We start from the raw sequence: 26,831 nt of genomic DNA, 5'->3' as shown, positions 1-26,831 counted from the left end.
GAGAAGATAACCAGGTCAAGTTGCGTGGTGTAGGTGGGATGTGTCAGAGGATAGTTAAGAAATGGGGGGTAATGTAGAGTTGGGGGTAATCATTTGGAGGTTTGGGGATGATTGGAAATCAATTGTGTAGATATGCAGAGGTTAGATTAGATTTTAATCTAACATTTTCTATATAACCATCAAGGTACGTTAATGAGAGTAGTCTGGAAGTCTCTAATGCTAACTCTAAATTACAGTCAGGAACATTTGCAGATGCAGAGGAGCAGGGAAATTGCCCATCTGAAGTTGAAACTTTGCAGTAATTCCCTAGTAGGTCTGCACCTAAGAACTTCTATTGGACATCTCCAGTCCCTAGCAATTCAGGGATTGGAAGATTTGGCATATAGGTCCTAGAACTAACAAGAGAACAGGTCACATTAGTTTTAGTAATGAGTGTAAACCAGACTTAATAACTGTTTCATAATCAATGAACATTAATAACATACATGATGTTGAGAGTGGTACATTGTTATGGATAGAGGATTGGCTAATTAACAGAAAATAGTCAGGTTAGCAAACTGTTGAGTGTTACAAGGTTTCATCTATTCATGATCTATGTTAATGACTTAGATGAAGGGATCAATTGCATTCTAGCCAGATCTGCTTATGATACAAAAGTCTGACAAGCAATCAGGTTGTGATGAAGATATAAAGAGTCTGCAAAATTATAAAGTAAATATGCAAAACATTGACAGATGGAGACATAGCTACTGATTTTTAAAGAATGTTGAAAAATTGCTTAATCAAAGCCTAGTAGTTACACATGTAATTTCTACCTTGTGGATTAACTGCAATATAAAAGAAAATTAAAATAAATTCCAGAGTGCTGTGGCATACCTTTTTTGGATTGGTCCCAGAAAAAGTGAATGAATATTTGTAATATTTTGAAAGGACAAGCAACTTTTTGGGGAAGTAAAAGATAGAACAAAGTTTATTGTATAAGTCTTTGAGATGTAGAATTATGTTACTAGTGCTTGCTTTGTTTAATGATACATTATATATACAAAAAATATTTTATTTTAAAAATAGTGAAATAGTCAGACTGGTTAATTGGTGAGTGTTTGGATTTTTAAAGAACATTAATGATTCCTAACAAGATTGTAACACAATGAGGAGAAGAATAATTGTGAAGCAAGGTGAGAAGGGTATGAGAAGGGAATTATAGATCAGTTAGTCTAACATCTATCATTGTTAAGTTACTAGAGTCCATATTAAGTATAGAGTGACTGAACTAATTGAATTTTTTTTCAGCTGATGAGACAGCCAGCATAGGTTTGTAAAGAGTAGGTCAAGCCTGACAAATCTGATTGAATGTTATTGAAAAGATGCCTGAAGTGGCAGACAAAGGAATGTTCAGAGAAATTATATAAATGTACTTCTAGAACACAACGTTGGCAGAGGTCATTCGCTTTGAAGCTAACAAGGATAAAATGTATGCTTTGTGAACAGCATTTAGAAAAATTAAGACAGGGAAGTTCCAAAGAGACCTGGAGTTCTAGGTAAATGGATAATAAATATGTCGTAAATGGATACAGAAAATAATTGAAAAGACTGATGGAAGTCTCAATTTTTTTCAAAGTTCCTGGCTTCACGCCTGAAGGAGCACATACTGGCTTTGGAGAACATGCCGTATAGACTTAGCAGCATGATACTGCACTCCAAGGGAGATAAATCACAGGGATATTTTCCACAAACTACAAAATATATTCCCTGGAATTTAAAAGGGTGGCTTTATTGAAATGTTCAAGGCTTTCAATACAAAGTATGTAGGTGATAGACAGGAAGAGGAGGAGATAGACAAAAGTTATCTTCACTGGTTTGGGAGTCCAGTACTAAAGGGCAGAGTCTAAAATCAGGAAACACCTATTATACCCAAAAGGTGATTAATTTCTGGTACTCTGTTCTGCAAATGGCAGTTGATATTAGATCAATTGTGAATTTTTAACCTGAGGTGGATTTTGGTGATCAAAATATTATGGGATGTTGGGCAAAGCTGAAGTTAGATTGCAGATCGACCACAATCTTGTTGAAAGGTGGATAGTACCGAGGGGCTGAATGACCCAATCACTTTTCTCATGTTCTCACAGAGAGGGTGTGTACAGTGGATTTGATTAGAGAGACAGTTTACAGGAGACACAGGGGTAACAGAGATATATCATAGGGGGCTAAAGAGAGAGGCGCCTGGGAGTGGAGAGAGTACGGGTACAGAGATGGTGGGCAGATGAATTATTAAAGATGATGCAAGGGGTTTGGGTGAGGGAAGAGGGATATCATCGGATAATGCAAGGAGTAAGAAGACTGAGTGAGGAAAACAATCACTGGGGGAAGAGAAAAAGGTGAAAAATGATCGACCCAATTCTTAATTTTTTGATTCTTTGTCGAAGGGTTAACTGTTGAACTTGAAAGGTTGCTTGCTGCGTCCTTTGTGCGGAATGGGAGATGAGCCGTGAATGTAGCTGTCCACTGTTCTGAATCTTTTCACTATCTTGCCTTGATTCGGAAAGAGGAGAAATGCCTGTCCGCTGAAGAGTATTTTGTGTTGGCCCTGCCTCCGCCGAAACATTTCTATTTCTTTGCTCTTTCCCCCCTCCAAGGGGACAGTGCTCCGGAGCCCGTCCCCGCGTCCCGACTGTAAATTCCAGAGTCTGTTTGAGAGTCGGCGTTTGTGACTGGAGGCGAGCGCGTTGTTAAACTGAGAATGGGATTAGTGAGAAGTGACTGGAGGGCTCAGGACTGGACGCTGGGGAACAGGGACTGAAGGGAGACGCAGGACTCTGATGGGGTGGCGGGGGAGGTTCGAGGCTGGAGTCTGGGGATTAGAGACTTGAGATTTGGGGATTCGGAGCTGGAGAGGTGAGGCTGGGTGCGCTGATGCTGGAGTCTGAGAGTTGGCTGCTGGACTCGCTAAGGTCCTTGCTGTTAATAGTCTCGGCTCCTCGGTAATCGCGTCGAAACAGAACAGCCGGTTGAACTTGAACGTTCCCACGGACTCCGGAGACCAAAGGAGCCGATCCGCGCTGGATTGCAAGGTGGGTTCACCATATTCTCTGTGACATTCTTACACTGGGACCTTTGCGTTCGAGAGCTGCTTGATTGGGACTAGAGTTTGTTATTCGGCACCGATTGAAATCCCAGCCACGTCTGACCCTCGCCCATCACTTAGTCACCCAGGAAGCTATGCTCAGGAGCAATATTGAGGGATTGGAGTTGGGGGATGGTGGATTGTTGACTACAAGAAATGCTGTGCCGGGTTAGTAGGGGGTGATTAAATCAAGTGTTTATAGAGGGCGGGTATACGGGTCTATTGAGGGTTGGTACAGGTGTTTTGGCGATGGCAAATTGAGTACAATGTGGAGGAATGTGAAGTTATTTATTTTGTTGGTAAGAACAGAGAAGCAGATTTTTAAAATATATTACATTACATGTAAAAATTAATAATCAAAGAAGGAACGTAGAAAGTTAGCATTCAAGGACAGCAAACAATTAGAAAAGATAAATGGCATGCTGGCCTTGATTGCATGGGATTGGAGTATCAAATAAATGTGTTTTATTTTAACTGTATGGGGCTTCAGTGAGACCATATCTGGAACACTGTGTGGTATTTTGATCTCCATATTTAAGAATACATAGACCTGCTTTGAAGGCAGTGCAGGGAACCTTGCTAAATTGGACCCTGGGATGAACAGCTTGTTCAATGATGAGAGGCTGAATAAATTGGGCTTATACAGTTGGGAGTTTAAAAGAATGAGAGGTGGTCTCATTGAGACATACAAGATTTTTGAAGGGGCTTGATGAGTAAATACTGAGAGATTATTCAGGAAATCTAAATCATAAGGGCACAGCCTAGGAATAAGGGGGCGATTTATTTAAAACTGAAGTGAGAAGATATTACTCAAAGGGTTGTGAATTCTATACTCCAGAGGATTGTAGATGCTCTTTTATTGAGCATATTTAAAGCTGGAATTAACACATTGAAAGGAAATCAGGAGTTGACAGAAAAGTGAAATTGAAGCCCAAGATCAGCCATAATCATGTTGCATGGATGGGCCTTATGGTTGACACCTGCTTCCATTTCTTGTGTTTTTGTGTGAAGTATTGGTTCAGAAAGCAGATACGTTAGATTATACAGAGAAAGATTGGAAATATGCACAATGGTCTTAAATGTGTTCTCATCAGGTTCATCCAAAAGGTTTACATGACCTCTTTGCTTTTCGATTCTATTCTAGGAATGAACTGAAGTGCTTTATTAGTTTTGTTAATTCCCTTATTAGGCTGCCGAGCTATGTTTTTAGTGATTGGTGAATCTGCACACCCAATCTTTTTGTTTCATAATCCCAGAAGGACATAATATTTCAAAGAGCCTTGCAGATGCAAAACCTAACAATTATTGAAATTACTTTATCAATTTCTGCAAGTTTATTTGTATGTGTATTGAATTTACTGTCATCCACAAATTCTGAAATTGTATTTGAACATTTTGCATTTGAAGATTTGTGCATTTGAATCCCTAGGGCATTTTGGTCCTGTTGCTTTTTACTATTCAGTATGTCTAGTCTCTACTTATTCTTCCTCTGCACTGTATTACTTCATATTTCTCACCAATAAATTGCCATTGGCGTTTCTCTGTTCACTGCTCCTGAAGTCACTTTAATCAACTTCATAAAAAACACGCTGTCTATTGTTGTCCTGCCTAAAATGTTGATACTTTGTCCATTTTAACCAGGCTATTTTTATATTTCACAAACAATAATCACAGCCTAGATTCATGGGGAAATTTCCATTTATGTCCCTTCAATCTGAAAACTACATATCTGACTATAGCCACCTTCTGTTCTTTTAATTCACCTCCTATTCATGTGGTGACATTCCTTTTAATACATTAATAAATTGATCAACACAATTCTCAGGTGGCATCTAATAAAATGCCTGTAGAAATTCATTCCATCCACGGCATTGCCTGCATTTCCTCATTAATGGACTGTTATTTCCTCAAGGTACACTTAAAATTGTCAGACTTGACTTCCTATTCATAAATCAATGCAAATTATTCTTAATTATCTCGGGTCAAAACAAAAGTAAATTATCCTATATTATGACCCCTAGAAGCTTTTGAATGTCAGGATGATTGATCTATAGTTACCCGGGTTATCAATTTTTCCTTTTGTTACTGCAACACGTAACTGAAATACTCTCTACTTGTGGCACATTTTGTATATTCCAGGAAGAGTAATGCTGCTACTGCTTCTCAAATAATTTTCTATCATATGCCCCTCTGTCTTGCTGTTGTCTGAAGGTTAATATCATCCTCAATAGCAATAGCTTGTACTTCTATTAAGGATTAGAAGAGCGTACAAATGGTGCAGGTGGCTAAAACAGGCAAACAGCAGGAAAACAGGAGTGATTGGACTTGGATGATAAGGAGGTAGGGTTCAGGAATGCAAGGCAGATGAATATGGTTTCAGAGTGTATTGACAGAAATACAAGGAGCATAGTAGATAGAATTGGTGAACAGAAGGCTTAAATAGCATGAGTGATTGTGAAATAATTGCAATATTAGAGACATAGCTTAAACAAGGAAGGGTTTAAAACTTACTAAAGTATGCAATAAATACAAATGACAAAAAATAATAAACATGTAATGTATTTAGTACAGATAAGAAAGGAAAAGAAGGAAAGGAGAGGCAGATATGACCGAATTGTTTATATTCACTCATGGGATGTGAGTGTCAATGGCTGGGCTAGTATTTATTGCCTGTCCCTTGTGACCTTTAAGGAAGTTATAGTGACCTGCTTTCTTGAACTGCTGAAGTCCATTTGATGTAGGTACACCTGCAATGTTGTTAAGGGAGACAGTTCCAGGATTTTGAGCCAGCAACACTGAAGGAATGACATGTATTTCCAAGCCAGGATGGTGAGTGGCTTGGGGATGGATAGCTTGCATTTGATTATCCCATGTGTCTGCTGCCCTTATCCTTCTTGAAGGTAGAGGTCATGTATTTAGAAGGTGCTGTTTATGGAGCCTTAATGAATTTCCACACTGCATCTTGTAGATATCACACAGTCCTGTGTGTGTCAGTAGTGGAGGGATTGGATGTTTGTTGATGTGGTGCCAATCAGTCTACTTTATCCTGAATTTTGTCAGATTTCTTGAGTGTTATTGGAGCTGCACTTATCCAGGCAAGTGGGTGTATTTCATCACATTCCTGACTTATGCCTTATAGATGATAGACAAGTTTTGGGGAGTCAGGAGATGAGTTAATCATTGCATGCTTCCTAGCCTCTGACCTTCTCTTGCAGTCACAGTACTTATATGGCTAGTCTAGTTCAGTTTCACATCAATGGTAACCCCTGGGATATTGATGGTGGGCTTTCAGTGATGGTGATACCGTTGCATGTCAAGGGGTGAACGTTATATTCTCTCTTGTTGGAAATGGTCATTGCCTGGCCCTTGTGTGGCACGAATATTACTTTATACTTGTCAGTCCAAACTTGAATATTGTCCAGGTTTGATGTTTTTGGTGTGGATTGCTTTGTATTTGAGGAGTTGTGAATGGTGCTAAATATTGCGCAATCATTGATGAACACCCCTACTTCTGACCTTAATGATGGAGGGATCTGATCTCCACCTGCTCAGATACATTCTTGCAGTCAGACTCACTTTAAACCCAAAAAATAAACAATTAAACTTTCCTCCAGCTATAAGCTGTGACTTTTAATTGATAAATCAGAGACATTTTATAAGTCACCCAGCCACTCTGAGCCTCTTGCAAAACCTCGGGAAGGATTCAGAAAAGGGAAGTTAGGAATAAAATTTTGGATCAGTAAGAATCAACACAACAGAATTTGTGGACAAAGACTACTTGATTGTCTTTCCAGTTTTTCCTTGGCTGTTTGATCAGCTGTATGTATGCATGTATGTATTTAAAGGTGAGTCAATAAGGGCATTATAGATTTAATGAGTAATGTCATTTGCTGACCATTTATAATTGTTTACCTGTAACTGGTTTCCAATTACGATCAATTGTTAAGCACAAAAACTTGCTTTAAGTTTTCTATATGAGTCTGACATTTGGGTAAATTGAGGAATTCTATGTACTTAATTTAAAATCTTTTGTGACAACAAGAATAGATGGGGTTAATCTCAAGTACATGACCTCAATGAGTCATGACTATATCAAATGTAGATGATTCACTGGGCAAAAATGTGGCTTTAGTAAGGACCCAAAGGAAAATCTTCACAAAGGATGGAGTTGTGTGAAGGTTACACTAAAAGGGAAGATAAACAAGATAATAATAAATTGGTAAGAAATACAAAAAGGGGTAGCATTATTAAAAGTTGTTAAACCACTTGGTACTGTGAAATGCATTCCAAGTTGCTTAAAAAAGCACAAGTTGAAATAGCATAAGTATTAATCACAGTCCTCTGAAATAGTAGTAGTCATGCCAGAGTGTTGCTTATTCATGGCATTGGTCAACAACCAGGAGAGAGAGAAAAACCAGTAAAATACAGGGTGGTTAGCCTAACATCAATACTGGTGAAGTTGTTGGAAAAGATTGTCACAGATAATATAAAGTATCATTCACAAAGGCATGGTTTAGTCAAGGTGAGTTAGATGGATTTGTTAAAGGTAAGTTGTATCCAACTAACTTGATTGAATTATTTGAGGTAACAGAAGAGACAGATCAAGGTGCTGCAATAGATGTATATATGGACTGTAAGGAGACATGTGACAAAATGTTACACAGAAAGCTTTTTAGAAAGTGAGAAGTCCATAGTATAAAGGGAATAGTGTTAGTTAAGACTCCAGATTAAATCAGTGACAGAAGCTATTGGCTGGGAGCTGAACGAATTTAAGTCTCGTGAAAAAACAGTGATACTTCACAAGGGTTTATTTAATACATGTTCATTCATAGGAATGTGTGCATTGCTGGCTACACCAGCATTTATTACCAATTCCTAAGTGCCCTTGAAGGTATATTTTAGGTCCAAAACTCTTTACAATTTTTATGAACAACATACATTCAGGTGTAGGGAATAAAAACAGAAAATTCTGAAAATACTCAGTAGGTCTGGCAGCATCTCATAAAAGAAAAACTAAGTTTAACGTTTCAGGTGACTTACTTTTGTGCCTGTTGAGTGTTTCCAACTGTTTCCATTTATAATCAGATTTCTAGCACCGCAGAATTTTACTTTATATCAGACAAAGGGAGCAGCACAATAAAGCTTGCAGGTGATACAAAACTTGGCAAAATACTTCATAGTTATAAGGTTAGTTGCAGGCTCCCAGATGACATACACAGTTGTGAAGTGAGGTACATACATTCATGTCTTTAGTTGCTTTCAAACACTATTACTCAACAGGAATTGATGTACTGTGCACACAACTTGTATTCAGTGCACAAGAGCAGCATCAACATTAGATGCATATACTTAGGTTCCCATTTAACTCTACACGGCTACAGCCTTATCTTCAAATAAAGAACTCGCATTATTGTTTCACCAATTCTTGTTGGTAAATTTAATCTAAGGGAAGATTTGTAACATGGGAGCAGTATGGTTTTGAAGCTTCAACTGAAGTACCTGTATTCAACCCTCAACCCTTCATGCACAGTCAGAGATAAGACCTGGAGTGAAAATTAAACAACATGGAAGCTTTACTATGTGGAAGGGATTCTGGATTTAAGCAGTAATCCTATGTTCTGTACCTTCATTCTGAGACATATTGCACTTCACAGCCATCTGACACCAGGTTCTGGAAAAATTGTTTAAATTTAGGAGCACTTAGTAAGTCTACCTGTTGCGAAGTTTAAGCAAGGACAGAAACCATTACTGCTATCACTATCGCTATATGAAGTCTGGGGATGTTAAAATACTGCAAGCTGGGGTGGAAAGAATAATTCATTTGGTAAAAGCTCAGAGCAGCATGAAGAAGTATGTAAAAGAAAATCTCACTGTTTTGGTATACTTTAGAAATCTGCAGTTCCTATTCATGCTTAAATCAGTGCTTTGAGACCGGGGGAAAAAAAATCAAAAAGAACTCAACAGTGCCACAATTGCAATCAAACAATAATCCATGAATTAAAGCAAACCTGCTAATGCTGGAAGTCTGAAACAAACACAAAATGCTGGTGAAACTCAACAGGTCTTGCAGCACCTACAGAGAGAGAACACAGTCAATGGCACGCAACTCAGAGCAACAGTAAGCTTACGAGAAAGTAAGAGTCCCTGAACAATCTTTCAAATACCAGATGGCATTAAAACTCCTGCAAATAAGCCACAAAATAATAACATTTCCAACATTCAATAGAAGGGCAGAGCACTTCCTATCTGAACTTAATCGTTGTAACAATGTATAGACCTGTGTATTCTGGACCTTAATACTTCCAGGCCAGATATACAAGCATTAAAATTAAAATTGCAATAGGAAATGAAGGACTCCACAGACTAAAGATTTTAAGGCTCTCCAGATGACCATCTCAAAACACACAAAATAAGGACAACCCTTGAGGATCAGTTATGAGTGAACCTTGACTTCAGAACACACCTCCTGGAATTATTTTTTTTAAGCAAAACCTGACAACAACTATTAATCAAGTCATAAGTAGATGGACAGAGGGCCAAGATTGTGGTTTAATAGTGGTGGAGTTAGCTGATAGAAAAACTGAGCTTGTGATAACATTTACATTGACAGACCATTCCAAAAATATATTTTGGACCAACGCAAAGGTTACACCATGTAAAAATTACAACAAAGTGGACTGAAGTACAAAGTTATACTAATGGTTATACATAGCATAGACGCTGCATGTAATTTATCCACCATCACTACAATAGTCAATAGAAGTGAGAGGGGTAAGCAATATGGATTATGTAGTCTCTTCCATGTACCTGGAAATTGCCGAGTTTTTAACTGTTGTATGCAAGGCAGATGGTAATTGGAAGTGTCAAAGCTCAAACAAGTACTTCAACCTTGTGAGAAACCACAATCAAAAGCGAGACAGGTAAAACATCCTAAACAAACAACACCATATGCCAAGCAGTATCAAGACAAGATCCACAAAATGTCTAGCCAAGCTGTATAGTCAGATGATGAGAATGACCAGTATATTGACATACAAAATAAACAGACCTTTAGCATGGTCAGCATCAAAGGGTATTTTGGCAGTGTGGTATCAACAGAAGCCTTTGTCACTGTCAGAGAATATCAGTGCAAGTGCAATCATCCTTGCAAATGGTCCACTGAGATAAATGTATCCATTAATATGGCAAGCTATGCTTCAAAAACCAGTGACAAGTTCGCCAGCAATTCCATCGCTGGGATCCATTGCAAAACCTCATCCTGGTCACCTCAGATATTTTATACAGTGAATACGACAGGTCCAGTGCATGGTCCAGTGCATGCAGGCCTGCCAGTTTTCATGGATGTGTGCTTGGTCACCATTCACGGTATCATTCCCACAAGAATCGGTACTGGATCCACTACTTTTCATCATTTACATAAATGATATGTATATGAACATAGGAGGTATTGTTAGTAAGTTTGCAGATGACACCAAAATTGGAGGTGTAGTGGACAGCGAAGAAGGTTACCTCAGATTACAATGGGATCTTAATCAGATGGGCCAATGGGCTGAGGAGTGGCAGATGCAGTTTAATTTAGATACATGTGAGGTGCTGCATTTTGGGAAAGCAAATCTTAGCAGGACTTATACCCTTAATGGTAAGGTCCTAGGGAGTGTTGCTGAACAAAGAGACCTTGGTGTGCAGATTCATAGCTCCTTTAAAGTAGAGTCGCACGTAGATAGGATAGCGAAGAGGGGTTTGGTATGTTTTCCTTTATTGGTCAGAGCATTAAGTATAGGAGTTGGGAGGTCATGTTGCAGCTGTACAGGACATTGGTTAGGTCAGTTTTGGAATATTGCATGCAGTTCTGGTCTCCTTCCTATCGGAAGGATGTTGTGAAACTTGAAAGGATTCAGAAAATATTTACAAGGATGTTGCCAGAGTTGGAGGATTTGAGCTATAGGCTGTTTTCCCTGGAGTGTCAGAGGCTGAGAGGTGACCTCACAGAGATTTATAAAAGCATGAGGGGCATGGATAGGGTAAATAGACAAAGTCTTTTGCTGGCATGGGAGAGTCCAGAATTAGAGGGCATAGGTTCAGGGTGAGAGGGGAAAGATATAAAAGAGACCTAATGGAAAACGTTTTCACACAGAGGGTGGTACGTGTATGGAATGAGCTGCCAGAGGAAGTGGTGGAGGCTAGTACATTTGCAACTTTTAAAAGGCATCTGGGTGGGTATATGAATAGGAAGGGTTTGGAGGGATATGAGCTGGGTGCTGGCAGGTTGGACTAGATTGGTTTGGGATATCTGGTCGGCATAGTGCTCTACATCTCTATAACTCGATGATCATTAAGACAACAGCAAAACCCAGACACCACAAGCAGCACCAGATGAACTGGGAGAAAATCACTGAACTTTGCCATGCAGATCATCAGCCAACGGACTACACAAAACAGTCACAGCTGAATAAGTGCATATCTTCTGAATTTCACTGCAGAATTACTATTTGGCAGACAAATATCAGCAAATCTCCCAAGGTATTACCAGTTAAAACTCTCAGAAATACAAAATGCATCACTCAAAAACATGGGAAGATGAAAGAGCCCATGGCTGGGCTTGCAGGTAGTAAATTACCAACCTTGTACATGTAATAGAGAGATCAAGTGCAACATCCAACTGATGGTAAATGGAATCCAACAGAAATTATCAGCTCATGCCCCAAAACAAGACCACATCAAGTATAAATACCAAATGACAATGCAGCAAAACAAATGCCAAATCAGAACAATAGGTCAACCAGAAACACTGAGCAGTCTGATTGTGACTAGAACATAGTTGAAAACGCAACGCAAAAGGTACACAACACAACCAGAGTTCTGAAAACATATAGCAGAATGCAGCAGAAATCACCGTAACAAGGTTTGGTCAGATTGGTAAAGCACTAAACCACCACTTCCAGAGACTTATTCATTGACTTTCATGCAGACACAAAGTTATGTTGTTTCTCTAAGAATAAACCTTTGGTTAGAAAAATGATGTTGTGATTTAAGGTACATGCACTTTTCAGGAATCTGTATCTTAAAATACAGTCAATCACAAATACCTCAACAAGGCTGTGATGTATTCGTTTCATAATAGATTTAATCTACAAACAGCACAATTACAGATCAGATGCAAATATTTAGCTTCCTAGTTAATGCCATCTGTATGTGATGTTATCTTCAAATAAAGAACCCAGCGCTGTTGAAAAGTCATCTAGACTCGAAATGTTAGTTTTCTCTCTCTCCATGGATGCTGCTTGACCCGCCGTGATTACCAGCACTTTTCGTTTTCCGTTCAGATTCCAGCAGCTGCAGTAATTTGCTCCTAAAGAACCCATATTATTGCTTTACCAATGCTTATTATATCAGAGTTGAAAATGTGGTGCTGGAAAAGCACAGCAGGTCAGGCAGTATCCGAGGAGCAGGAGAATCAACATATGTGGGAAAGGTGATGGACAGGTCAGGAGGGCGGTGCCAAGTTGGACGCTTGGGACTGGGATAATGTGGGGGGAGGGGACATGAAGGAACTGTTGAAATCCACATTGATCCTGTGGTGGTTGCAGAGTCCCAAGGCAGAATATGAGGCATTCTTCTTCCAGGCATCAGGTGGTAAGGATTTGGTGATGGAGGAGGCCCAGGACTTGCATCCCAAACCTCCAACTCGGCACCGCCCTCCTGACCTGTCCATCACCTTTCCCACATATCCACTCCACCCTCCTCTCCAACCTATCACCTTCTCCCTCACCTTCATCTACCTATCGCTTTCTCAGCTATCTTCCCCATCAGCCCACCCTCTTCTGATTTATCTCTCAGCCCCCCGGCTCACAAGCCTCATTCCTGATAAAGGACTTATGCCCAAAACATCGATTCTCCTGCTCTTCAGATGCTGGCTGACCTGCTGTGCTTTTCCAGCACCACACTCTCATCTCTCATGTCCAGCATCTGCAGCCCTCACTTTCTCCTTATCGTATCAGTGTAATGATAGTGGTAAAAATAGACTATCAATCTTTTCTCTTTTGAATTCCGTCTCTGATTTATAATACTAGGGATGTCATAGATTATAATTGTTATAATGGTAATAAATTATTTCCTTAAAATGGCCCAGGTTGAACTAGCTTCATAAATAAACATAGATCAATCTGAACCAAAATTCACATTTTTATGAAACAAGAATAAAAAAAAGGGCCATCTCCCTCAAAAAGATAAAAGGACAGCTCAGAGAGGCTTAAAAGGCTGGGGGAAGCTACATCGGGTGATAGGGCCAGGAAGTGAAAAAGGCTCTGAAGCTCTTCAGGGTGGTAAAACCTGAGATTTAGGATGACTCAGTAGGGTCACCCAAATTAAACAGAGCTGAAGTCCAGTCAACAGGTACAGAAAAGAATCTGAAGTTAGCCATAAAACGAGGCAAGAAAAATCCCAGAAAAAGTTACAAACAAAAATGGCACAGCAAAGCTGGTTGACAGATACTAACATGGTAAATTTATAGGGGGACCAGAGTTCTCAAGACAGGCCAGGAGAAAGTGAATATGAAACCTCATTGAGTGGAAGAGCTGCAGGGTAGAATGTAGAATCCACTTGAGGGCAGTATGTTTCAGGGGAAAGTTGAACAGGCAAGGGAAAAACCACTACCCACTAAAGAGAGAAAAGACAAAAAGGCCATATTTAACTCAATGTGACATCAAGAAACCTGAGCAAAATTGGACTCAGTGGGAACCAGGTGACAAACACTGTTAATTAAAGTCACACCTAGCACAAAAGAAGACAGTCGAGGTTGTTCGAGGTCAGTCATCTCAGCTCCAGGATAAATCTACAGGTGTTTCTCAGGGTACTGTCCTTGGCCCAATCATCTTCAGCTGTTTCATCAATAACCTTCCATTCATCATGAGTTCAAAAGTAGGGATGTTCACTGATAATAGCACCGTGTCCAGCACTATTCATGATCCTTCAGATACTGAAGCAGTTCATACCTAAATGCAGCGAGACTTGGACAATATCCAGACATGGACTGACAATGACAAGTAATATTCATGTCACACAAGTGCCAGACAATGACCATCACCAATAGAGAGAATAATCATAGAATCCCTATAGTGTAGAAACAGGCCATTGGGCCTATCGAGTCCACACTGACTCTCCAAAGGGCATCTCACCCAGACCCATTCCCCTACCCTCTTCATGTAACCCTGCATTTCCCTGCTTAAACCACATAGCCTGCAAATCCTTGGATAGCATGGGCAATTTATTATGGCCAACCCACCATACCTGCACACCTTTGGACTGTGGGAGGAAATCAGAGCATCCAGAGTAAACCCACGCAGTCACTGGGAGAACGTGCAAACTCCACACAGACAGTCGCCTGAGGTTAGTATTGAGCCCAGGTTCCTTGTGCTGTGAGGCAGCATTGACAACCACCCTGGCACCCTGAATCTAACTATACTTGAACATTCAGCGTCATTATCATTACTGAATCTTCCACTATCAGCAGCCTGGGAGTTACCATTGACCAGAAACTGAGCTGGATTAGCCACACAAATCCTGTGGTTACAAGAGCAGTACAGGAGCTAGGAATCTTGCAGCGGATAACTCACCTCTTGAATCCTAATTGGTGTCCGCCATCCACAAGGTAGAGGTCAGGAGTGTAATGGAATACTGCCCACTTACCAGGTGAGTGCAGCTTCGACAATTTTAATACCATCGAAAACAAAACAATCTACTTTCTTGGCACCACAACAACAAGAATTCAACCCCTCCACCACTGACACAGTAGCAGCAGTGTATACCATGTACAAGATTCACTACAGAAATTCACCACAACTGCTACCAACTAGAAGAACAAGGGCAGCAGATACATGGGAACACCATCACTTGCAAGTTTCCTTCCAAACCACACACCAACCTGATTTGGCAATATATCACTGTTCTTCTAATGTTATGGATCAAAATCTTGAAACTCCCTCCCTATAGATGTACATTTACCAAATGAACTGCAGTTGTTCAAGAAGGAAGCTCACTATCATCTTTCCTATAAATGCTGGTTCAGCATGTGAAGCACACATTCAATTAATTAAAAAAAGCATCACAGCAGACATACTGGTGGATCCCCCAGGGGTACACCAGTGAAGTGAAATAACGTAGCCACTGGGAGACCAAAGAACAGAACCTAGTTTCAAACTGCAACCAGTCCAGTTGGGTTGTTGGAAAATTCAAAGCAATTGAAGTGCAGGATTCAAGTCCTGAAATACTACAGGAGCCAATCACCAGACTACCACGTACAGATCTCCTTGAAGGTAAATTTCTAAAAATGCCTGACACAAGTGTATGGATCATGGAACCAGGCAGTAACAGAATAAGGTTCAGAAAAGTCACATAAGTCAGGGAACAAATCCAACTACCATTCCTCAAGCAGGGTATTGAACTCAGTTTAGGACGATGAGAGTGAATAGAGAACATGTGTAGATTATCATCCCAATTTTTGTCTTGCTATTTCACATTTTGACATTCATAATGGAATCTCACATAAACAAAAAGGAGAAATCTTGTTAGAGATTTCTTTGTAGCAGGGAAGTATTATGACTGTGGAAGAATAGACTATCAATTTTGACTTCCATTTTTTTTATTCTTGGGGCATTGATGGACTCTGACGGTTTCTATAAATGGGAGAAAAAACAACCAACTTCAATCGACCAGAGATTGAGCCAATTTCCTGAAACCATTATTAAACAAAAAGCAGTCTGAACAGAAATCAACACCTTTATCGAATTGCATTAAAATTCATATCTATATTTTATCTTTAATTGATACCATTATGGAATAGTTTCACATATTGACGGATTAAAAAATCTCATCTGCAAATTATTCAACTCAGAAAAACCATGAAGTCAGACATGGGAATACACAAACAACTGTATTTCAAGCAGCTGCTTTGACAGAGAACTGAAATCTCTTTGTTTTTCCTTGCATCTTCCAAGTGTCTCAAAACAAAATTTTCAGTGATAAAGCAAAGTGGTCATGTAGATATTTACAATATTCACTACTACAAAGAATACAAACATTGATTAAACAACCATGGATCTAGGTTAGAAACTAACATCCGAAGGACGCTAAGGACTTTTAGACTGCATATTCTTTTATCTTCTTTTATGAACTAGGCACCATTAACTTTAAAAAAAGAACATTATATGGATGTTTGTGTGTGTGAGTTTGGTGCTTCATCATTATTGTTTTCTTGGGGTTAGTAAGTAATAACATTCATCTTGGTTTTCCACAAGGAAACCTTCTACTTGGTTCCTTATTTTTGATATAGATGAATCAGGGAACTATATTTTTCATTGCAGTGAGGTACAGCTGTGGGTTAAGAAAAAATAAATCTGTGTTTGGGGCAAGTGAGGAGGTTATCGGGGAGGCAATTCATATTTTCTCACATGCTTGAAAAATTCAGTACATTTACATCGAAAAGAGGAATGTAGGAGAGTATGGAATAGATAAAAACATTACAAATGGCATTCAATGCATTGGTGTGTGTTGTGAGGCCCTTTGGGCTGACTACCATGTAAAGACAGCATACATGTAGATTGTTAGAGTTCTCATGTATATATACCTTAAAGGTGGCACAACACACTAATAAGATAGTTCATAAACACATGAATGAGCTGGCTTTAAACTAGCAGATTAGAATATCAAAGGCAAAGAGACCATATCAGGACTTTGTAAGTCCTTGACTGAGTCTCAGCTAATGGTTTGCAGACAATTCTGGGCTCTACATTTTAGTAAATATTTTAAAGGGTAGAGAGCTCTAGTTCCCTCATTTCCTTTCAGGAAGAAAGTCTGTAGTCCCTACCAGTCTGCTCCATATGCACTCACAGGAGTGCAATCGATTCTCTCCTGCTCTCTGAAATAATTCAGTAATCCACTCAGTTGTATCAACCTACTAAAAGACAAAAGCATAATGTAATAAACTTAGAAAGCCCAACTGAAAAGAAAATAGTTTATTGTTGAACATCAAAATAGAGCTACTGTTCGTGGTGTACATATGCTAGTTCCAAGTCGAGAAAGACAGTCCTGTAGACACATCCCTCAGTCTGCTGTATTTCCCTTTTTTTTTGTTTTTAACTATTATCTGCCACCAGCAAATCTCCCATGTTGTCTGTTAGATATTTACATGCAGAGGCTGTTATGAGTATGAATCTGCTTCATGTTTTCCTTTATGTATATGTCCGAAAGACCTCTTAATGTTCTGCTGTTTTCTCTTTTATATTTGGAAATAACCTTACAAAACAACCAAAGAGCTTTCCTACTATCAAATCACTATGAATTCCTTTTTTTAAAAATTATTAACCACCACCAGTGAATCACATATGCAGCCAATTAAATATTTACATATAAAGCCCATCATGAGCATTGGTCTACTTTTTTTAGTTAACCCATTCAGAGATGTTATTACGTATCACATTGAACATATGGGATCTGAACCCAGAACTTCTAACTCAGAGGTAGGGACACAGCCACTGTGCCATAAGATCCCTAGGGTCTGCTTACTTTTTAAAACTTAATCATTTAAAGCCACCTTCCATTTGCTAGTACAGTTATTTTCTAATCATCCTGCTTAAAGATGTTACAATACATCTCCTGAGCAAGTGAGACTTTCACCTTGGTTTCCTGGCTGAGAGGTAGGGACACCACCACTGCTCCACAAGATGCTTTGAGTCTGCTTTACTGAAAATATATTTTCTAAGCAACCTGTTGAGAACTGTTATTACACATCTCTGGAGCAGATGGGACTTGAACCTGGGTCTGTTGGTTCAGAGGTAGGGAATACTACCACTACACCACAGAGCCCTTTTGGATCTGCTTTATCAAGGAAAATGTTGTTTTTATATCCAGAAGTGCTCTTACACCAAATTGAACATCTTTTCCACCACCAAATCACCATGACATTTTTCTTGTTTTTAAACTATTAACCACCATCAGTAAAGCACCCACTCTGCCAAATAGAAATTTACATGCAAGCCCATTATGGGTAACACAAACTATCTGGGTCTGCTTTATTAAATATTGCTTAAATCTTGACAAATTTTCACAGAAAGCCTACAGATTGTCACTATTTCAATCAACCTGTCCTGGCATGTTATTATACACTTTTGGAGTAAGTAGGACTTCCAGGCCTCCAGGTCAAATCACTACCATTGTGTTACAAGGGCCCATCATTCTTCAAACATAGTCTCTGCTGTAGATATTTTTCAACCAACCTGTATGTATTGATAGTGTTAGATGTGTTACAGCTCACATCTAGAGCAGGTGGGATTTGTACCTGGGCCTTAGAACATAGAACAGTACAGCACAGGAAACACCAACACCATGCCACAAGAGCCCTGGGTCTGCTTTATTTTTATTCCTGTTATCACACACAACTGAATGACTTTCCAACCATCAAATCACCATGGCACCTTTTGAATTACTAACCACCATCAGTAATCCTCTGTGTAACCAATTAAATATTTAAAAGCAAAGTCCATTAGGTGCAATGTGCACATCAAAAGTGAAGTTGGGGAGGGGAGGGAGAGCAGGAAGGGGCTTAATCAAAATGGAGCTGGAGGAGGAAATAAAGCACTGGCTGTGCCCATCTCTCTCTAAAGGCATCAAGAACATTGATGAGCACTGCATACTTCCTCTCCAGTGACACCCAGGCATGAACATAATCTCAGAAGAGGGACAGACAGTCAGCAGATATTATCCCCCACAGCCTCCACTGCTTGGACTGGGTCTGCTTTTGGTTTCTTATATCCAGAGTGCTATCACAGACAACCAGACGGCTTTCCCACCATCAAAATCACTGTGACTCTTATTTTTTTTCCATTTTAAACACTAACCACGATCAATAAACACCCGTGGAGCCAAGTACGTGTTCTGGGTCTGCTTTATTTTTATTTTTTCTTCCTTTGTATATCTAGAAGTACTATCACAGACAACTGAGCAACTTTCTCACCACTAAATCCCTGTGACCCTTTTTTGTTTATTTTCTATAAATGACTACCCACCACCAGTAAAACACCTGGATAGATAATTAGACATTTACAAGCTAAGCCTATTAAGGACAATGCAAACCATTAAAAGTGAGGTGGGGTAGGGAGAGTGGGAAGGGGCTAAACAAAATGGAGTTAGAAGGGAGAAATAATGCACCAAATCCCCCCCATGGTGCCCACCTCTCCTTAAAATCTTCGAAAACAATAATGGACAGTGTACTCTCTCACCAAGGACACCCAGGCACGAACATAACCACAGAAGATGGCAGCTGGGTCTGCTTCATTTCTTTTTGTTTGACCCTATTTTCCCTAATCAAACTATTTAGAGATGTTACTACACACCTCTGGAGCAGGAGGGAGTTGAACGCAGGTTTCTTGGTTCAGAAGTATGGACTCTACCACTGCACCACAAGAAGGGGTCCTCTGGCTCAAAGGTAATTACTTTCTAGTCAACCCTTTGAGAGATGTTATTACACACCTTTTTTGGAGGTGGAACTTGAAACTAGGTCGCCTTGCTGAAAGGTAGAGACACTACCACTGTGCCACAAGACCTCTGGCTGAAAGATACTCCTTTTATTTTAACCTTTTTTTTTCTCATCAATCTGTTCAGTGAAGTCATTACACACTTCTAGATTTGAACCTTGGCTTCCCAGTCCAGGGGTGGGGACAATATCACTGTGTCACAAGAGGGCCCAGAGAGTAACTGCAGAAGTGTTTAGATTCTTTGAATGAAAACTCTCGATAAACCAGACCCACCATGTAGCTACATCTGAGACTTTAGTGTTTTCTTAATTTAACCCATTGTTCTAAACAACCCATTCAGACATGTTATTACACACCTCTGCAGCAGGTGGGACCTGAATCAGGGCCTCCCAGTCCAGGAGTACGCACACTACCACTGTCACAAGAGGGCAAACCCCCAAAAAGGTATCCCTAATCCACCTGCCCAAATATATCATGACACATCGATGGAGTAGGTGAAGTTTGAACTTAGGTTTCCTAGATCAAAGGTAAGGAAACTAACACTGCACCATAAGGGACCCTCTGGCTCAAAAGTAAAAGGACTCAGGTGATGAGTTCTGGCTGGAAAAGCCACTATAACCAAATTACCAAGGAAACTCAAAAAGGAGATTAATTAGTGATTCCCCATGGGTCTTAATGGGGTTATCATTCCTTGCAAATTGTCTATGTTAAATTTAGACTACTGGATTCAGGAATGTACTGCCAACGTACCTGGCATTACACTGGCATTTAAACTCATATGTCACATTATTGTCTTCTTTGAAACTCATTCTAATGCCTTCATATCCTTCCTAAAGTGTGATGCTCAGAATTAGGCAAAATATTTCAATTAAGGTTGAAACAGTGTTTTGAACACTGTATTCTACTCATATTTTAGACATCAAACACACACAAAAACATAGATATAAAGTTTAAAAAGGAGGATGTACTAGATGTATAAGTAAGGAAGAAAAAGAATAGGCAGTTTAAATAAAAAGTTCCATCCCAATATGTGAAACTTTCAGGAACATGTATATCAAATAAAAGGTGGGGATATAATTAAATGGCTTAAATCCTTTCCAAGCCATATTGTTCAGGCTAGGTCTTATTTATACAATGGTTTCCTGGACTTGGCTTCATCTGGTTGGGTTTAGATCAGAATGGTGCTGGAAGATTCCTGATGAAGGGCTTTTGCCCGAAACGTCAATTTTCCTGCTCCTCAGATGCTACCTGACCTGCTGCGCTTCCAGCACCACTTTGATCTAAACTCTGGTTTCCAGCATCTGCAGTTCTCACTTTAATTTGGTTTGGTGATAATTTTACTCTTCTTATGTCAGTGTTTTACTTTTTTAAAAATCCATTTTTAATTCATGAAAAGTGCAAGGTAAAAAATTATATCATGGAAGTTGAAAGTGGATCATCAATTTTTAACACTATCATAACACAAGTGCCTCTGCTCCTGAATCCCCTTTAGAATTTATTTTATTTTATGCTGCCTTTTTTTTGCTTTTCCTACTAAAAGGATTCACTGTGTACATCTAGCACCTTTATCTGGTTTCCCTCCAGTCTCTCCTCATCTCCTCTTGCAGCTTTTCTTTTCCATGAAACTCTCCTTCAGCTCCCTCTACTCTAATTCCACTAAACAAGTAAGCACTCAACTTCCTTTCCTGCTTCCACATTGACTGATATTGTTAATGGTTGTCTCTCTTCATGTGTTCTTCTCATGTATTTCAAATATGTGGTTATGATGTTTTGCAAAAAACTCCTTAACCTCTCCATCCTTGCAAATTTCAGAATCATCTCTAACCTCCTTTTCTTCCCTAAAGTCCTTGAATTCGCTGTTACTTCCCAAATCCAGATCTGTGCATTTGAATTTCTCCAGTATGGTTTCTGATCCCTGCTCCAGTGCAAATGACAAACGTGACCATGACAAATGGAAATTATCCTTCCTCATCCTTCTCAACCTACCTCCTGCTTTTAGCATAGTTCACTACTCCATCCTCTTCCAGCTGTGGGGATTGTAATTGTTTGATTCCAGTTGTAGCCACAGAATCACCTACAATCATTTTTTCTTCCCACTCCTGCATTATTACTTCTCTCCTTAATCCCATCCTATTGCTTTCCTAAATGTTGTACCACGCTGATGACTTTTGAAAATATGGCATTGATTTCAACATATATTCAGATAACACCCAGCTCTCCTTCACCACCTCTCTCTTTATCCCTTCACAACCTATAATCTGTCAGAAATTGCCTGCAACTCCATTCCACAATCTCTGTTCCCTCTTTATCAAGTCCAAAAAGAATCAGAAATCTTGTAATCAATTCTGTCTGTGAGTTAGACTGGCTGAAACTACAGCGCAGGAAGGCTTCTCAACTTCTTACTGTCATTATATTATATAAAATTGACTGGTTGATCATGCATTGTGATCCTTGTACCTGTTTTCAGGCATTGTTCAATTTAGCACCCTTTTTTAAAATCTGAATACATCAGCTATGGCTTGGTTGATAGCACTCTTGTCTCTTGCTTATAAAGTTCTGGGTTTAAGTCCCATTTCAGAATTTAAGCATAGTAATCTAATCTGAAACTCCACTGCAGAACTGAGGGAGTGTTCCATTGTTCAAAGCATCATCTTCTGGACTTGATGGTAAATCTGCATCCTGTTTGTCCTCTCGGATTGATGTGGAAGTTCCCATGGCACTGTTTTGAAGAAAAACAGGGAACTATCCCTAGTCTTCGAGCCAATTGCTGAATCCACATACTAAAAACAGATTACCGAGCCATTGTTGTATCGTTGTTTGTTGGAGCTTGCAGTGAATAGATTAGTTGCTGTGTTTCCTTAATTGCAACAGTGACAGCACTTCAAAAGTACTTCATTAACAGTAACATGATTTTAAGACGTTCATTTGTCATGAAGGGTGCTATATAGAGGTTTTTATTTCTTAAAACACAATGCTGCTTATGCATAGTTTGCTGTGTAGGTGATTAACATCTTAGGCATCTTCCATTCATTCAAAAAACTACCATCAATGAAATTCAAAAGTGATAAAGTGAACAATGTAATAGAATAAATTTACAAAGTAGCAGTGACTCTACAAGGCAGTGACTCACACTTTTGAATTTCTTTCTTGGTTTTATGTGTTTTGCTTGCACTTGGACACTCCACCCTCTCAGAATGTTTCCCCTTAGGATGACTCTCTCCACTCTCTCTGACTTTGCTGCCAGGTTTCCCAGTTTTGCTTGTTGTCCTCTTACACTGTTTCTCCTCAGATTTTTTTCTCTTGACTCTCACTGTTGCCAATCCTGTTTTTATCTGACAATTGAAAGTCTCATTTTAGGGAGGATAACAAGGCAAGGGAGTACATAATAAATGTAGGATCCAAGAAAGTGTAGAGAGACCTTGAAATTTGTGTTCACAGATCACTGATGGTAGCAAAACAGGTCGATAAGGTGGATGAAAAGATTTATAGGATACTTTACTATATTAGCTGGAGCATGGAGTATAAACAATCTAACATAACATAATTAATTGGGGCAGGGCCAAATTCAGTGGGCTGAGAATGGATCTAGCGTGGGTAAATTGGAATCAAAGGCTGGCAGGCAGAGCTGTAATGGAACAGTGTGCTGTCTTTAAAACAGAAATATAGTCAGGTACAGTCAAGGTCAATTACACTGTTAAAACTTCAGCTACACTTCATTCAGCAATGTATAACTTTTTCAAGAGTTCTTACAATGAGACTAATAGCATGAAAGGGCAAGTTTTTGTCAAATTGATTATTGCTAATCTCTGCAGTCTGTGAGGACTTCAACAGCCCTATGGAGTGGTATAGACACACTGAGTTCAACTTCTGAATTTCTGCATTTAGCTGCATACATGTGGACTCCAGAATTTGTATTTAATTACAGAAGAGTAGTGGCAATGAATGCTGACAGTTCTGCTGTCAATACTACCAAAACTCCTGGGCAAATCTTTTAGAACATTAAAAAAAAATTAGAGAGCAAGGTCAAATACCTCATCTACTGTAGACACAGAATGCTGAATAATTTGAATGGAAGATACTTAAGATGTTAGTCACCTACACAGTAGACTATGTATAAGCAGCATCAAAGCCTAAAGGCTGCAATGTGAAGGGCCTTTCCATAATATGGCAGAACTATCTGAATAACAATGTGTTAACTGGGGACCCAGTCTTCTGGTTCATTCTCATCAGACCAATCTTCACTTTACTGAGGCAGTGAATGGCAAGATTATGTAATGCAGATGAGCTCATTGCTGATGAGAAGTGTATTAGAAGATACATGCATTCCAGGCCAGGTATGAACATATTGTGAGTCCTTTGCACAGTTAGGCTAGATCTCACCAGCTGAATCACACTTCACAAGCCAGCACAAAAAAAGTGTAGTGGCAGAGTCAGCTATGGAGAGTCTTTATTGGAGGGCATTGTTCTTTCCAAGCTCTGCTTGGTTTGATGAAGATGCTGAATACAGATAGGTATCGACTAGAAGGACTATGCTGGAGGTGCAAAAAGACCTTCCAAGCACACATTCCTCAATGGCACAAGGGATTCAGGGGCCTAACTTGAACATGTGTGAAAAAACATCACTGGGGTTTAAAATGTACATTCTTCGACTCTTAGTCTAGCTGCCTCAGTACAAGTTATACCATGGAGTAATTGCAGATCCAGTCTTCTTATCACTGTCTGCCAAAGATATAGCCAGTTTCCACACATAGTAATAATGGTTAAAATTTTGCAAAATGTTATAGGGCTTCATCAGTGATGTTAGGTAATGTCAAATCATATGTGACTGGATGCTAAGATTCTGATACGATCCTGCAAAGTCTGCCTTCTAAAAAATGTAAATAGCCAACAAATGTTTATTAATTTATCATAGCATGGTTTCCAGCTCTCTTCTGTCAAGAACATCACAGCCCATTCTGGTATTAATGTGTAGTGGCAATGATTTACAAACTGCTTTGCAAGAATCCTCATCAATGCTGAAAATGCTGAAGAGGAGTCAACTCATCACAACCAACTCAAAATGCACTATTTCTGCAAATGGAGCAATGACTTGTTACCAGAATCCCACATCAGCTGAAAATAGGTATGCATAGATTTTGAGAAAGCCTTACTCCTTCCTGAGCCCCTAGACCATACAGAGGGCTATACACTGGACCAATTGGCTTTTCTACTTCAACACTACCACACCAGCCTCCAGAGTCAACAGGGATCAGATCAGGATGCTACTACATGAATCCAGCAGCACTAAGACATTTTAATTTGATGATGGATTAATAGGAAACAGCTAGATTTGCAGATGTACTTACTGCCTTCAACTCTTGCTTTCCTCTGAAACACAAGATGGTACAGACTGAGAAAAGACTGGCAGGGCCACTCAAAACTGCAGCAAGTATTGATCCCTTCCAAAGTGATTGTTATCAGCTAACAGTTCATAGGACATCCACCGACAAGCTGAGGGGGAAGAGTAAAGGCACGGTTGCAGCCATTGTTTGTGGTTTTCATCATTGCAAGAAACAATCACGCCACCCTGTGTCTGTGCATGTGCCTGTGCATTCATTAAGATAGATTGCCAGACTTGCCACAGGAAAGGGTATTTTCAAACAGAGTGTTGTAACAGAAAGTTTTCAGATCTAAGTTGAAAATTTAAAGATACACTACTCCCAATTACAGTGATATATCAGGCTTGAGGGCTGAATGGCCTACTCATATTGCCATGTTCCTATAATTTCTAAAGCACTAGAAAACCATTGAGAGTATCAACCTTTCTTCAGGTGAGCTCAGAGAATCTGAACCACGAAAACAATGGTTAAAAACCACAAGCCTATTGTTAAATTATCTACAAGAGTTGTAGTGTCCATTCTTTTTGAAGGTTCCTTGCCCCCTCTTACAAAAGGTCAGGAGGGGGATAAGCTTCATGCTACACTGAAGGGAAGATGATATCGTCTGTCTGATGATATTGTATTAACCATATAAAATTGAATAAGAAGGCAGGAAGAGAAATTCACCCCATGACATAATTAATATGAGCTTGGCAAAACTCACAGGGAGCCCAGATTTCAATAAGTTAGATGCCAGCGGTAGCTTTTGACAGTTTCCACTGGATGATCAGTCCAGCCTCCTTGCTCCATCTTTCACTCCCTTAGGAACGTACTGTTTACATTGTCTTCCATTTAGAACTCAGCATCCGAAATGTTTCGATGCTTTACACATCTTAGAGGGCCCAGAGGATCATCATCCATGACTCCACTCAACAGAGCATGATGCCAAAGTACAGGAAATACAACAATATCTGCAGATGGTGGAGTTCACACTAAATACAAAGTCTGTGCTTACCAAACTCACCATCATCATCCTCAGTCACATTGTCCATGCCTCAGGTATCAAGACAGATCCTCAAAAGACAACAGCTATTCAAGAATTTTCCACTATCCATTACCCAAACTCTATTACTTTATGGACCTGCTTATGAAAATAAACTAGCTGTGCACATTTCTGCCCAACCTAATGCACATCATCAAACCAGGCTCAGTATGGGAGACACTCTAACAGAAGGTATTTGCTACAATCAACCACATGCTCACATCTATCCAAATCATGACTCACTATGAATTAGCTTGGTTAGAGATGAGGAATACAGGGAAAAATGTTACCAGTGGGAGTGATCTACAAGACCTCTATCAGTAACCACAATTTGGGAGAAGTATACAAGAAGAAATATTCGGTGCTTTTAATAAAAGGTGTGGCAATAATCATGGATAACTTTAATGTACACATATACTGAAAAAAATCAAATCGGTAGTTGCACCCTAGATGAGGAGTGTGTAGAATGCTTTTCAGATGATTCCTTAAAGCAGCACATTACATTAGTTTTGTGTAATGCATCAGGATTATTTCTCAAAATACCTCAGAATAAAAGTATCCTAGGTGACAGTGACCAGAACATGACTGAATCTTGCATCTGGTGATCGGGTCCAAGGCTAGTATTTTAATCAGACATAAACTGACTAGGGTAGGAATAGGTCCAGTCAAGGATAGTAGTGGGAAGTTGCGTGTGGAGGCTGAAGAGATTGGGGAGACACTGAATGAATACTTTTCGTCAGTATTCACTCAGGAACAGGACATTGTTGCCGATGTGAATACTGAGT

General features: G+C 39.5%; 1 protein-coding gene across 3 annotated transcripts in view; it reads left to right on the top strand.

Moving 5' to 3' along the window:
• Window positions 1–2,563: 2,563 nt before the first annotated feature.
• Window positions 2,564–26,831, top strand: part of LOC122562073 (glutamate receptor ionotropic, NMDA 2C-like) — a 126,374-nt gene continuing 102,106 nt past the window's right edge. For 2 of the 3 annotated variants that reach the window (XR_006315205.1, XM_043714559.1), the window contains exon 1: window positions 2,564–3,068. The gene's annotated coding sequence lies outside the window, so the exon portion shown is untranslated. The remainder of the gene's footprint in view (window positions 3,069–26,831) is intronic. The other variant, XM_043714557.1, reaches the window with a different exon arrangement.

Source organism: Chiloscyllium plagiosum, chromosome 24, assembly GCF_004010195.1.
Source record: "Chiloscyllium plagiosum isolate BGI_BamShark_2017 chromosome 24, ASM401019v2, whole genome shotgun sequence".
NCBI classification, from domain to species: Eukaryota; Metazoa; Chordata; class Chondrichthyes; order Orectolobiformes; family Hemiscylliidae; genus Chiloscyllium; species Chiloscyllium plagiosum.
This window is presented reverse-complemented; position numbering and strand designations above follow the sequence as displayed.